We start from the raw sequence: 11,490 nt of genomic DNA on the forward strand, positions 1-11,490 counted from the left end.
CACGCCTTCTAGCTATAGTTGCACAACTTCCTGTAGCCACCCCATGTTCTATCCTCGTCAGACCTGAAGTTCAGTTGCTCAGTACATGGGAGGCCAGGATCAGAAGGATTGAGTTGAGAGCTCTCTCTTCCTGCCTTCAGTCTTTCTGCTTTCTGTTACTCTTTAATTGTTTTTGTCTTGTCTGACTTTTTGTGATCCTAGTTGGTATTTTCTTGGCAAAGGTCCTGGAGTAATTTGTCATTTCCTTCTCCAGCTCATTTAACAGATGAGGAAACTGAGGCAAACAGGGTGATATATCTAGGCAGTGTCTGAGGCTAGATTTGAATTCCTTCCTTCTTCCTTTCTCTTTCCTTCCCTCCCTCCCTCCCTTCCTTCCCCCCCCCCCTCTCTCTCTCTCTCTTTCTCTCTCTCTTTCTCTTTCTTTCTCTCTCTCTCTTTCTCTTTCTCTCCTTTTCTTCCCTCATTCTCCTTCCTTCCTTCCTTCCTTCTTTCCTTCCCTCATTTCTTTCCTTTTCTTTCTTTCAGCTGGCACTCTATCCACTATGCCACCTAGCTGCCCTTCTTCTTTATAATCACCCTTTATACCATTGCCATCCTGTTTCTCCTCTACTCATAATCTTCTCCCACCATTAGATTTTGAATTCCTTTAGAAAATATCACTCTTAGCATCCTTAACACCCAGCGTAGCACTTTGCACCTAGCAGTCCCAAATATGCAACTATTGAATTGAATTTGGACTGTAAGCCCAGTGCTCCAATATATCATGCTGACTCTCAGCAACTATAGAGAGAATGGAGAAGAGATGATAAGAAGAAAATATGGTTCAATAGAAAGAACATTTGCTCTTAAGTCAGAAGTCAGGATTTCAAACCCTGTCTTTAACACTTACAATTTGTGTGACCTAGGCAAGGATTAGTGAAGCAGATAGTGACAGTGAAGTCTAGAGAGAAGACACAATTGAAAGACCTTTGTTGACATAATTGTGGGAATAGAGAAGCCCCAAATCTGGGGTAGTTAACATAGAGATTGGCGGCTCCACATACCTCAACAGACCCTGAGGGTGTTGCTGTAAAAAGTTAATACCAAGGCTAAAACTGTATCACCTCTACAGGTAAACTGAGACCCAGAGACTTTTGATAAATTATCCTAGGTCAATCAAGGTGGTAAGTGACAGAACTGGAATTTGTACCCAGGCTCTGAGCCTCCCAAAATCAGTTTTCTTTCTACTGTCCCATTCTATCACATTTACTTTTTTATGTAAAACTTGACTGAAAATTTCTTTTTTTAAAATTTTTTAAATAGTATTTTATTTTCCCCAGTTACATGTAAAGACAATTTAAAATATTTATTCTTAAGTAAAAATTTGAATTCCTAATTTCCCTCTCCCTTTCTCTTCCTCCTCCTTAAGATAGGAAGGAATTTGAAATTGGTGGTATATATGCAATTGTGTAAAACATGTTTCCATATTTGTCATGTTATATAAGAAGAAACATGACAAAAAATTTAAAAAACTAAAAAATAAAGGTGAAAATCATATGCTTTGATCTGTATGTAAGTTTTATCAGTTCTTTCTCTGGATGTGGACATTTTCCATCATGAGTGACTGGAAGTTTCATAAGGACAGAGAGTATCTTTCATGATACCTTTCATGATGCTGATGCTCCATTAATATCTCTTAATTTGATACAAAAATATAGTTGCAATAGCTGCCTTTATCTGTAATCAGCTGAAGAAGATGAAAAGGAAAATAACAACAAACAACAACATTTCACCAAATATTTACCAAACATTGATTGCTAGCACCATATTCAAATGTGAGCAACAGATTCTGACCTTACAAAGCTTAGGGATACAAGACAAACACATTAAACAAAACACTAGAAACAAATCACTTTCTAATGTATCAGAGGCTGTATTTAGAATGTTGTTAATTCAATGCTGTGCAAAATTGCTAGGCCCCTGGAATATATAGAATATACATGCTCTGCGCTAGGGGAAATAGAAAGTTTAGCTTAGACATGAGCCCTGATTTTACTGTGGAATAAGGAGTCAAGAAATCAATACAGATAACTCAAATATATAAGATTACATGATGGATACATTCAGGGACCAAAGGAAAAGGAATCATGTGAGATTAAGGGTGAAGGTTATTACTCCGCCAAGGAGATCAAGAAAGGAGATAATTTTATGTTGGTACAAAAGATGGGTAAAAACTCTATAGGTAGAGAGATATACCAAGAGAGATATATAGAAAGATATACCAAGTATAAGGGGACATGTGTAATATAATCACTGTAAGAGTCTGATGAAGTTTTAAATGTATTAACAGGATGGTTTACACTATGTGATTTTAAAAATTAGGTATGAAGTGTTTTTTGATTGGGTCAAGAAAGAAAGCAATGTGATGTCTGAGCCAATGTATAAAATAACAGTTATTTCAGAGATGTCCAGCTCAGAGGTAAAAGATTTCAGATCTGGAGTTGAGGATTCCAAGTTAAGCCATGTACCTGAGAAAAATCTCTCTTGGAAAGAAGGACCTCTGTCTCTGTCTCTCTGTCTGTCTCTCTCTCTCTCCCTCTCTCTGTCTGTCTCTCTGTCTCTGTATCTGTCTCTTTCTCTCATATGCACATTTTTGCTTGCTAATATTTATTTTTGAAACATTTAGCACAGTCCTTGGCACATAATTAGGTACTTAATAAATAAATATTCACTTGTCTTGAGGTAGAAAAATGTGTACGTGAGGAGAACGGGTGGGTAGTGATTGGATTAAAAATCAGAGATTGAAGAGCATCAATGAAATAGTTTAAAATATATGGAAGATGGCATTTGGAAATTGATAAACAGGGCAGCGTTGGTACTATTATGTAAATTTTAATAATACTTTAAAATATTTTGTACATAATAGAGATTTATGGTTTCATATCCAACTCTTTTTCTCTGTTCTTTATAGCTGAAAATGTTCATGTTTGTTGGTGGCTAAGTCTTTATTTTAATAAAACAATGAAAAGATAGACTTAAATGCCTAGTCTTCTCCAGTTAAGTGACTAAGCATGACTGATGGAGGTCTATATTAAAAAAGTCAAAATAGTTCCTGTGGCTATGGATTGATAGCAGAAGGGGGCCCCTTTCCCTATGGTGAAAGAGGCTGATTATCAGCCATAGGATAGCAGAGAGTATCAGAGAGCAGTTCAACAAGACATCTCACCTAAGTGGAAAGATATCAGGCAGATAATATCACCAGAAGATATCAGCAGCAGTAAGAGAGAAATCATTTTAGGAGAATAAGTTGTCCTAACTATGTGTCTCACAGTCACAAATGTTCCTTGTGATATATGACCCCTCATTGACTGGTGATATGTTAACTTGTGGGAAAATGCTATCACAAGGTATTGGGAGCAGGGTGAGGGAGAGATTTTTTTTTGTCACATTTATTCTATGTAGTTAAATTCCTTTTTTAAAAAAAATAAGACACTACTGGTTAGCTAGTAACAGAAACACACTGGTGAAAACTGGGAACAATGATTTTGAATGTGTGTGGATTTTTAGTATACCTCAAATCTGGGAAACCCATGTCTGACAGGAATCCTGGCTATTGGATGGGATATCTGTGTCTAGGTCATTCCCTTTAGCTTTTTCTGTTTTTAATCATCACATCCCTTAATTCAATAAATCTTTACCGGCTCTATACAAAGCTTCTGAATCCAAAGAGTCTTTAAAATTCCAAGTATTTTTGCTATGACATCCCTGCCATTCCTCCTATATGAATGGATCATCTGTAAGTCAGAGACTGTCTAAATGTGAGTAAGTGTCCAAATATTTGGAAAGAGCATCTCCAAGCTTAGGTCTTTGCCACCATGGTATCTGCCTTCCTTTGATACCTTCCTGTTTGGGGGATTTGTCTCTATGTGGGAATTTCATTGTGTATTAGGGCCATTCTGGAGAGTTAAACAATTTCCCAACTCACTAAATCAGAACAAAGGAAAGCTCTGAGAAGTGTTCATAGCAAATAATTAAGCTCCACTGTGGGGAAAGTGTGAGCTTGCATTCAACTCTCCTCCCAGCCATATGCTTTTACTTCCTGGAGACTGTTTACAAAGTAACTTGAGAAAGAAAGAAAGAAAAAACTTTTAAAATACTATCAAGATCATTCACCAAGCTGCTCAAAGAAACAATATTGTTGTAGATGAAGTCTACTGAATGCAGTTAAACTGGTATCAGACAGGATGTAAAGCTAAATGAAAATCCCCGATTTAGGGGTAGATGAGACATTAGGAAGTAACCTTGTCCAAATTTACAAGGGATCGATTCAACCTTCAAAGACAACGCCCAATCAAGGGATATGAATAGATAATTTACAAGAGGAAAACCACATATTGTAAATAAACAAGTAAAACTCATTGCAATTGGATGTGTGGGATCATTAATGATGAGAAAGAGAAAGAATGTCCAATCGGACCAAAAAGATTCTGGAGGAGACAAAAGGGTCCCAGATTAAAGACACAAATGGAAGGGGTAAGTCTTTGGATAAAAGTAGGCTCATCTTCATGCGTTCAAATCCCATTTGAAATAATTCTTAGCTGTATTACCCTGGGCAAATCACTTAACATTGTTTGCCTCAGTTTTCTCATCTGTAAAATGATCTGCAAAAAGAAATAGCAAGTCCTTTCAGTATCTTTGCCAAGAAAATCCCAAAATGGGATCACAAAGAGTTGGACATGACTGAAATGACCAAACAACAGCAAAGGCCACCTCACCCCCTGAGATTCAAGAGAAGACTCAGTGATGAATGACTATCCCATCTCCAAAGCATATTCAAGTTCTGGTCCCTTCCTTGCCATCAGGATATTCTGAAGTCTCTGGCAGCATCCTCATGGCTGCCTACTGGAGTTGGGTATCTGCTCAATCATCCGTGATATCATTAGTGAATTTTTTTCTGTTAGAATCTCTAGTTTGGTGATCCATGAGGTCATCAAAATTGTTTTCTCATAGCCAGGAATTCCTTATACATAGATAAGTCCTTTTCAGGTTTCTCAGTTTTTCATCCATAAAATGAAAGGCTTAGACTAGATTGGCCTCTTAGGTCTCTTCCAAACTCGCATCCTATGTTGCTGTCAGCCAAATAAACTGCCTGGTCTTTACCCACTTCTTTCTGGGACAATATGTCACTACTAGTTGGTCCCTCCCTGTAAAAACACTTTGTGAACAAGCCCTAGAAACTGTTTCTATACCTGACATTCTTTCTCATGAGCCCCACCCTCTAACTGGTGACTGAGTCTCCCAGACATACTCTTGAATATTTGAAATAAAGTTTTATTATAAGCTTAATAACCATTAAAAGAACAATCTCACCAACAGACAATAAAATTGTCATCCAAAAAAAAATCCCTTAAGCTCTGTCCTGTAGTTTGTTAAAAGGGACAAAAAAAAGCAAATATATATGTATATAATAATAATACTAATTTTTTGCTTTAGTGTCTTGATCCAACCTTATCCTTCTCAAATTTTTGTTATTTTTGCTTGGCTTCTTTGATTGATCTGGGATTTACTCAATGCGGGTACTCTCACCACCACTATAAATTACAACCAATTCCTACCTTCTCATTCTGATTAACTTGTTTATAAAAGTTCCAAAGCTGCTACAGGGGCTCTACCCAGCTTATGTGTGGGGGGAGAATGGGGTTAGAGGAGGGAGATGTCTTGAGATTGCACTGATACCAATGAAACACAATGGGATGTCCTGGAGTTGCCCATCACTCTCACTCTTTGACTGTCACACCCTCTTTTCCATTTACACATTTGTCTGATGACATCCTTACATTGGTATCCCTTCCCAGTAATGTGTTACAGCCTGTTCACATTTACCATGTGCCTTCATGTTGCCCTTTGGGTGACCCACAATTTTTATTCATCAGAATCTGTGGCTTTCTGTGACTCAGAACCATCTAGCATAGAATCATAGAATTAGACCTGGAAGGGACTGAGAGATCATTGAGTCCAACCTCCTTGTATAGATGAAGAAACAGAGGCTTGGGGAAAGCTAGCCTAGAATTACCCAGGAGCAGCTAGGTGATAGTGTCTGAGGCAGGATGTGAAATCAGGTCTTCCTAACTCTAAGACCAATACTCTAGTCACTCTAATTCGCTATGTGGCCTGGGCAAATCACTTCATCTCTCCCAGCCTTCTCTCTCCCAGATTCCTCATCTGTGAAATGAGGAAGATAAAATAACATTTTATGTTATTTTACACTGGGAAGATAAAATAACATCTTATGTAAAGTCCTTTGTGAAACTTCAAGTACTAAACAAATGCTTTTTTATTATTTTTAGTTGTTTTCTGTTGTGTTCAACTCTTTATGACCTCTTTTGGGGGTTTTCTTGGCAAAGATACTGGAGGGGTTTGTCATTTTTTTCCCTTAAATTCATTTTACAAATGAGAAAAACTGAGATAAACACAGTTAAATGACTTGCCATATAGCTGGTAAGTGTCTTGAGGCTGGATTTGAACTCAGGTTTTTCTAACTCCAGGCCTGGTGCTCTAAACACTGTGCAACTTACCTGCTCTATACAAATGTGAACTATTATTATTACTGTTTTTACCAATGGCATAGATAATAAGCATTTAAGATAATATTTGAACCCAGATCACCTTAACTCTAAGCTCTACCAATCTCAAGTACCAGAAGAATTTTATTGGTAAAAAAACAAAAACAAAATACGGGCCATGTTTCACAGAAAAGGTCTGGGTTCCTGTTAATTTACTTTAAAAACAACAACACCATAATGTGTATATTGTTCCATTTTTTTTCTCTTAGTTCAGCATCGCTTTTGATTTTTTTCATATTTATTTAATATCTGTCATTTCTAATGGTGAGATAATATTCAATTACACTTCTACAATCCAGTTTATCCAACTATCTTTAGTCATTTCTTTCAGTCCACCACCAAACACAGTTTCCTGTCCAACCACTGTTTACTCATAGACATTCATAGCTAAGCTTCAAAAATCCGTCTTCTGTCATGGGAAATTTGGGGCCGGACTTATTTTTAACTTCTCTTCCTCCCTAAGTCCTTCCTGGGCTATTTTAATGACAATATTTTGAGTCACTGTCCCATGAGGTATAGAGGGCAGATTTGCAAGCTACTCATCAAGAAAAGATGGGACCAATATTTGGGAAAGAAGGGGGTGTGATTTGTGAATTGAGGATGATCATGATAATGATGATGGTGATGGCGATGCTAATTGCCATTTAACAGTATTTAGGATCTTAAAAAGACCATCTAGCCTAGGGGTTCTTAACTTGGAGTCTGGGAAAAAATTTTTAAATATATTTGGATAACTATTTTAACATAATTGTCATCCCTTGTAAACCTATGTATTTGATTTTATGCGTTCAAAAACATGATTCTGAGACAAGATCTAGAGGTTCCATCATTCTGGCAAAGGGATTTCACAATAAGGTTAAGAACCTTTTATTTATATTATCTTATTTGATCCTTACAACAAAGACAGGTGCAGGTTCTCCTTCAACCAAGGAAGTAGAAAAGATTTTGGCACTTCCTCCCCTCTGTCCTCCAGGAATTTCTTTTCTTCTCTCTCCTTTATGATGGCAAATGCACAAATTTCTTGATTTCAACAAGCATGAAAGTTTTATACAAGTCCATGGGGGTGTGACCAAGTCCCTCCAACAACTGAACCTAGGGGAGCATTCAGACAATGTTTATACCTAGAAAACAATAAAGATACGTCTTCATCTGATAAGTGGTCTTTTTTTTTAAACATTTTTGTCATTTACTTTATCTGAGGCAGTGACTTTTATTGATTTATTCAATAAATTTCTACTCTTACATAGCTATTTGAACCCAGGTTTTCTTGACCCCAAATCTAGCACTCAACTCACCATCATGTTGAATGGAGAAGAATTCAGAAATGTTTTAGTGTTATTATGAAAAGAGCTATGACATCAGGTTCTCAGGTTCCCAGAGTGCACTTTGAGAACGTTTGCACCAACCACGCTGATTTTGGATCAGCTATATAGCACCATAGTGCACAGAGCACTGGGCCTGGAGTCGGGAAGACTCATACTCCTGAGTTCAAACCTGGCCTCAGATACTTTTTAGCTGTGGCAAGTCACTTCACTTTATCTGCCTCGGTTTCTCCATCTGTAAAATAAGCTGGTGAAGGAGATGGCAAACAACCCCAGTCTCTCCATAGTTCTTTATATAGCCTATAGAAGGGTGGAGATTGCTTCTGACTCTGTGGCCAATTAGATTTGATATAACCCCACCAAAGTGGGCCAAGGAACTAATCAGCAATCATTGATCTACTTATATTCTGTGACCAGGAGCCAAATCTGTCTTACAGATATGTCCCATAGAAAGGGACCAGAGTACATGCCCAGCTTCATGGAATGTGCTCCAGGCTACTTCAACTACATTAACTATTCTCAAATTACTATTTCTAAAATTTGAAGTCACATCCACAAACAGACCTTTGACCAAAGTTTCAAGTGATGTCAAGAGCTGCTAATTGCTACAATACTTCAGGACCCAGCAAAGAGGATCAAAGTATGCCCCTGAAAGCTCCTCTTTAGTAGTAGAATTTAGTACCTCAGAGAAATAATACTAAGTTATGCTTATTTTTGAACTCTTGGGAAACCAACTTTCAAGTGATGGATTTGAAGCTTCCTCTGACATTTGCAAATCTCTGGGTGGCTGAGTTCATTTAAAAAAAAAATTTCTGAGCTGCCTTTATGGCAAATAATCCTGGGATAGTATGCCTAGGGGAGTGGCACACTATAATTTAAGGGATGATTAGGAAGGAAAGAAGGAACATCTGAGCAAAAGCTTACAAATAGCTCAAATAATTTCTTGTCTATTCACAGAGCTTTAAGCTGAGGCAAATTCTCTAGTGTCTGTAACATACCTTGTTCAGAGCCTAATTGGATTCATGATGGCAAAAATCAAGGATAAGTGGAACCTTGCTGAACCTCATAGAACAAAATTACTCAGATCCCTGGGTTGGGGAGATGGTAGGGGATGGGGGTCAGGCTGGGAGTCAACAAAGCTTTGTTCAAGAAACAAAGAAAAAGTATCTTTAGCTTAGAAAGAAAACTTGTAAGATGCTCAGATAGGGCCAAGTTTTGTAGAATGTACAGCTCATGAAATACCATATTTATACTTCTTTGCAAACTTTAAAGTGCTATATCCTTAATAATATTTCATATTACATTGTGAACTCAACAAACATTTGCTACATGAAAAGTAAGACATTGGTATAATCAATTTTTCTTGGAACCAAGAAGAACTATGTTCAAATATCACCTCTGCCACTTACTAGCAGTGTGATTATGGGTAAAATCTACCCTTTCTGAATTTCAGATCACTCTCTAAACCTGGGAATTATAGCTGCTTGGAATCTAGAGTCAAAGAAAGAAGTTCTTGCATTTAGGAGATTATAGCATCTGAATCTGTTTAAGAAGGTGCAAGGCACAGGTGCTATCCCTGGTGCTGAGGACAGAAAGGAAATGGCCTTCAAGAAGCTTCGGTTGTATTGGAGGATACAAGATAAACCAATATAGGAAAACCATATAACTCAAAGAGAAAGAGAGAAACAGGGCATAGGAGGAGGGGGTCAAGAATGGCTGGAGGGAGCACCTGAGTAAAACCTTGAAGAAGGATAATGATTCAAAGACAATGAAGATGATGGAACACATTCTCGGCATAAGGAAATAAGGCAGAAGTGTGGAAAGTAGGCAGGGAACAGAATAGCCAGCAATCCACTTTGGCAAAAACATGGCAAATAAAAGAAATAATGTTGTGAAAACACGAGGAAGACAAGTTGTGGAGGGCTTTGTGTTGTATTCTGTTTTCCATAGCAACCTTCTGACATTTTTCACAGTCATTTGTCCAGAGATTCTTAACCTGGAGCCAGTGGATTGTTCTTTTAATATTTTGATAACTATATTTCAGTGTAATTAGTTTACCTTGGACTAGGTGGTAGTGGATAGTATGCTGGGTTCAGATCCAGCCTCAGACACTTAATTGTGTTGTTGTTGTTCAGTCATTCAATCATGTCTGACTCTTTGTGACCCTGTATAGAGCCTTTTTGGCATATTAGCTATGTGATCCTGAGCATGTCACATATCCTCTGTCTGCCTCGGTTTCCTTAACTATAAACTGGGGTGTCACAATAGCACTTATCTCACAGGGTGGTTGTGAGGCTTAAGTAGGACAATATTTGTAAAGCATTTAGGACAGCTTCTGGTATTTAATAGGCACTTTATAAATGTTTGTTCTCTTTCCTTCTCCAGTCCTTATAATCTTTTGTAGTTTATTTTAAACATTTTAAAATATTATTAGGGATCCACAGATTCATCAGTCTGGCAATGGGATTCATGTCACGAAAATCAAGAAGCTCTCTTCTAATTCCATTTTAAAGATGGAGAAACTAGTTGGGAGAAGAAGGATGGATGACTTGTCCAAGCTTACATATATAGTAAATAAGTTTGCAATTGTAGATAGAAAGATTTGTGTAACTCAGAGGCCATTTAGTTCAAAGTCCTCTTTTGCATGTGAAGAAAACAAGATTAAGAGAGGTTAGACTTGTTTCAGGCAATAAGCATCAGAGACTTACTGTTATTTATCTTTTGATCATCAGAGGCAAAATTGCATGAACTTGCCATTGTAACTTCCACACCATAACTTCTGTTCATGATACTCTCCTTACATGGAATGATCAAATACTTTTGTTATTTGTTCAAGTCCTATCCATTCTTCCAGGCCACAGATCCTCTGATTTCAGAGGATTAAGATTAGAGGTTTTTTTTTTTCCATTTACTATGCTGAACTCAGGACCTCTGACAAAAATGCTTTCCACTACCCAGTTCCATTTTCCCCACTCTACCCACTATGGAGAAATTGAGAACATATTTTAAAGTATAGTTCCAGCATTCAAAACCAACTCAGTCTATAGACCCCTTTAAAACCACATTTCACCAAATGTTGGAAGTGACTTTAGAGATTCAGTCCCCTCATTGCACAGATGCAGAAACTGGCTCCATTCCTTATAAAGTAATATTTCTTCCAGTAAGAGAGTAGTCCAGTTTTTTGTGGTATGTCCTTAAAACAATCATAGTTTTAAATAGAAAAAAAGCAGTTAGAACTTCTCTCCACTCAATTGATTCCTCTGAAAAAGAATGCAAGCATTTTGTTGCAATAAAATAGCTGTAACACAAGCCCCCGGTACAGATTGTGTCTCAGGGCAGAGCAGCTGACACACGATCATTTGGTGTTAGTGTGCTGAGAAGAGAAAGCGTTTGTATGAATCTACAATGAAGAAAAGCCAAATCCGAGGTCGTTACTATTCTACATTAAAAGGGAAAAAAAGACCAGAAAACATTTCTGTTGTGGCAATGAAGAAGCCATCTCGTTCACACGCTCATTACCAGGATTGCCTTTCATTAATTAGCTAAAAACAGATACATGAAAATAA

The sequence above is a fragment of the Sarcophilus harrisii genome, chromosome 6 (genome assembly GCF_902635505.1).
Source record: "Sarcophilus harrisii chromosome 6, mSarHar1.11, whole genome shotgun sequence".
Lineage (NCBI taxonomy): Eukaryota > Metazoa > Chordata > Mammalia > Dasyuromorphia > Dasyuridae > Sarcophilus > Sarcophilus harrisii.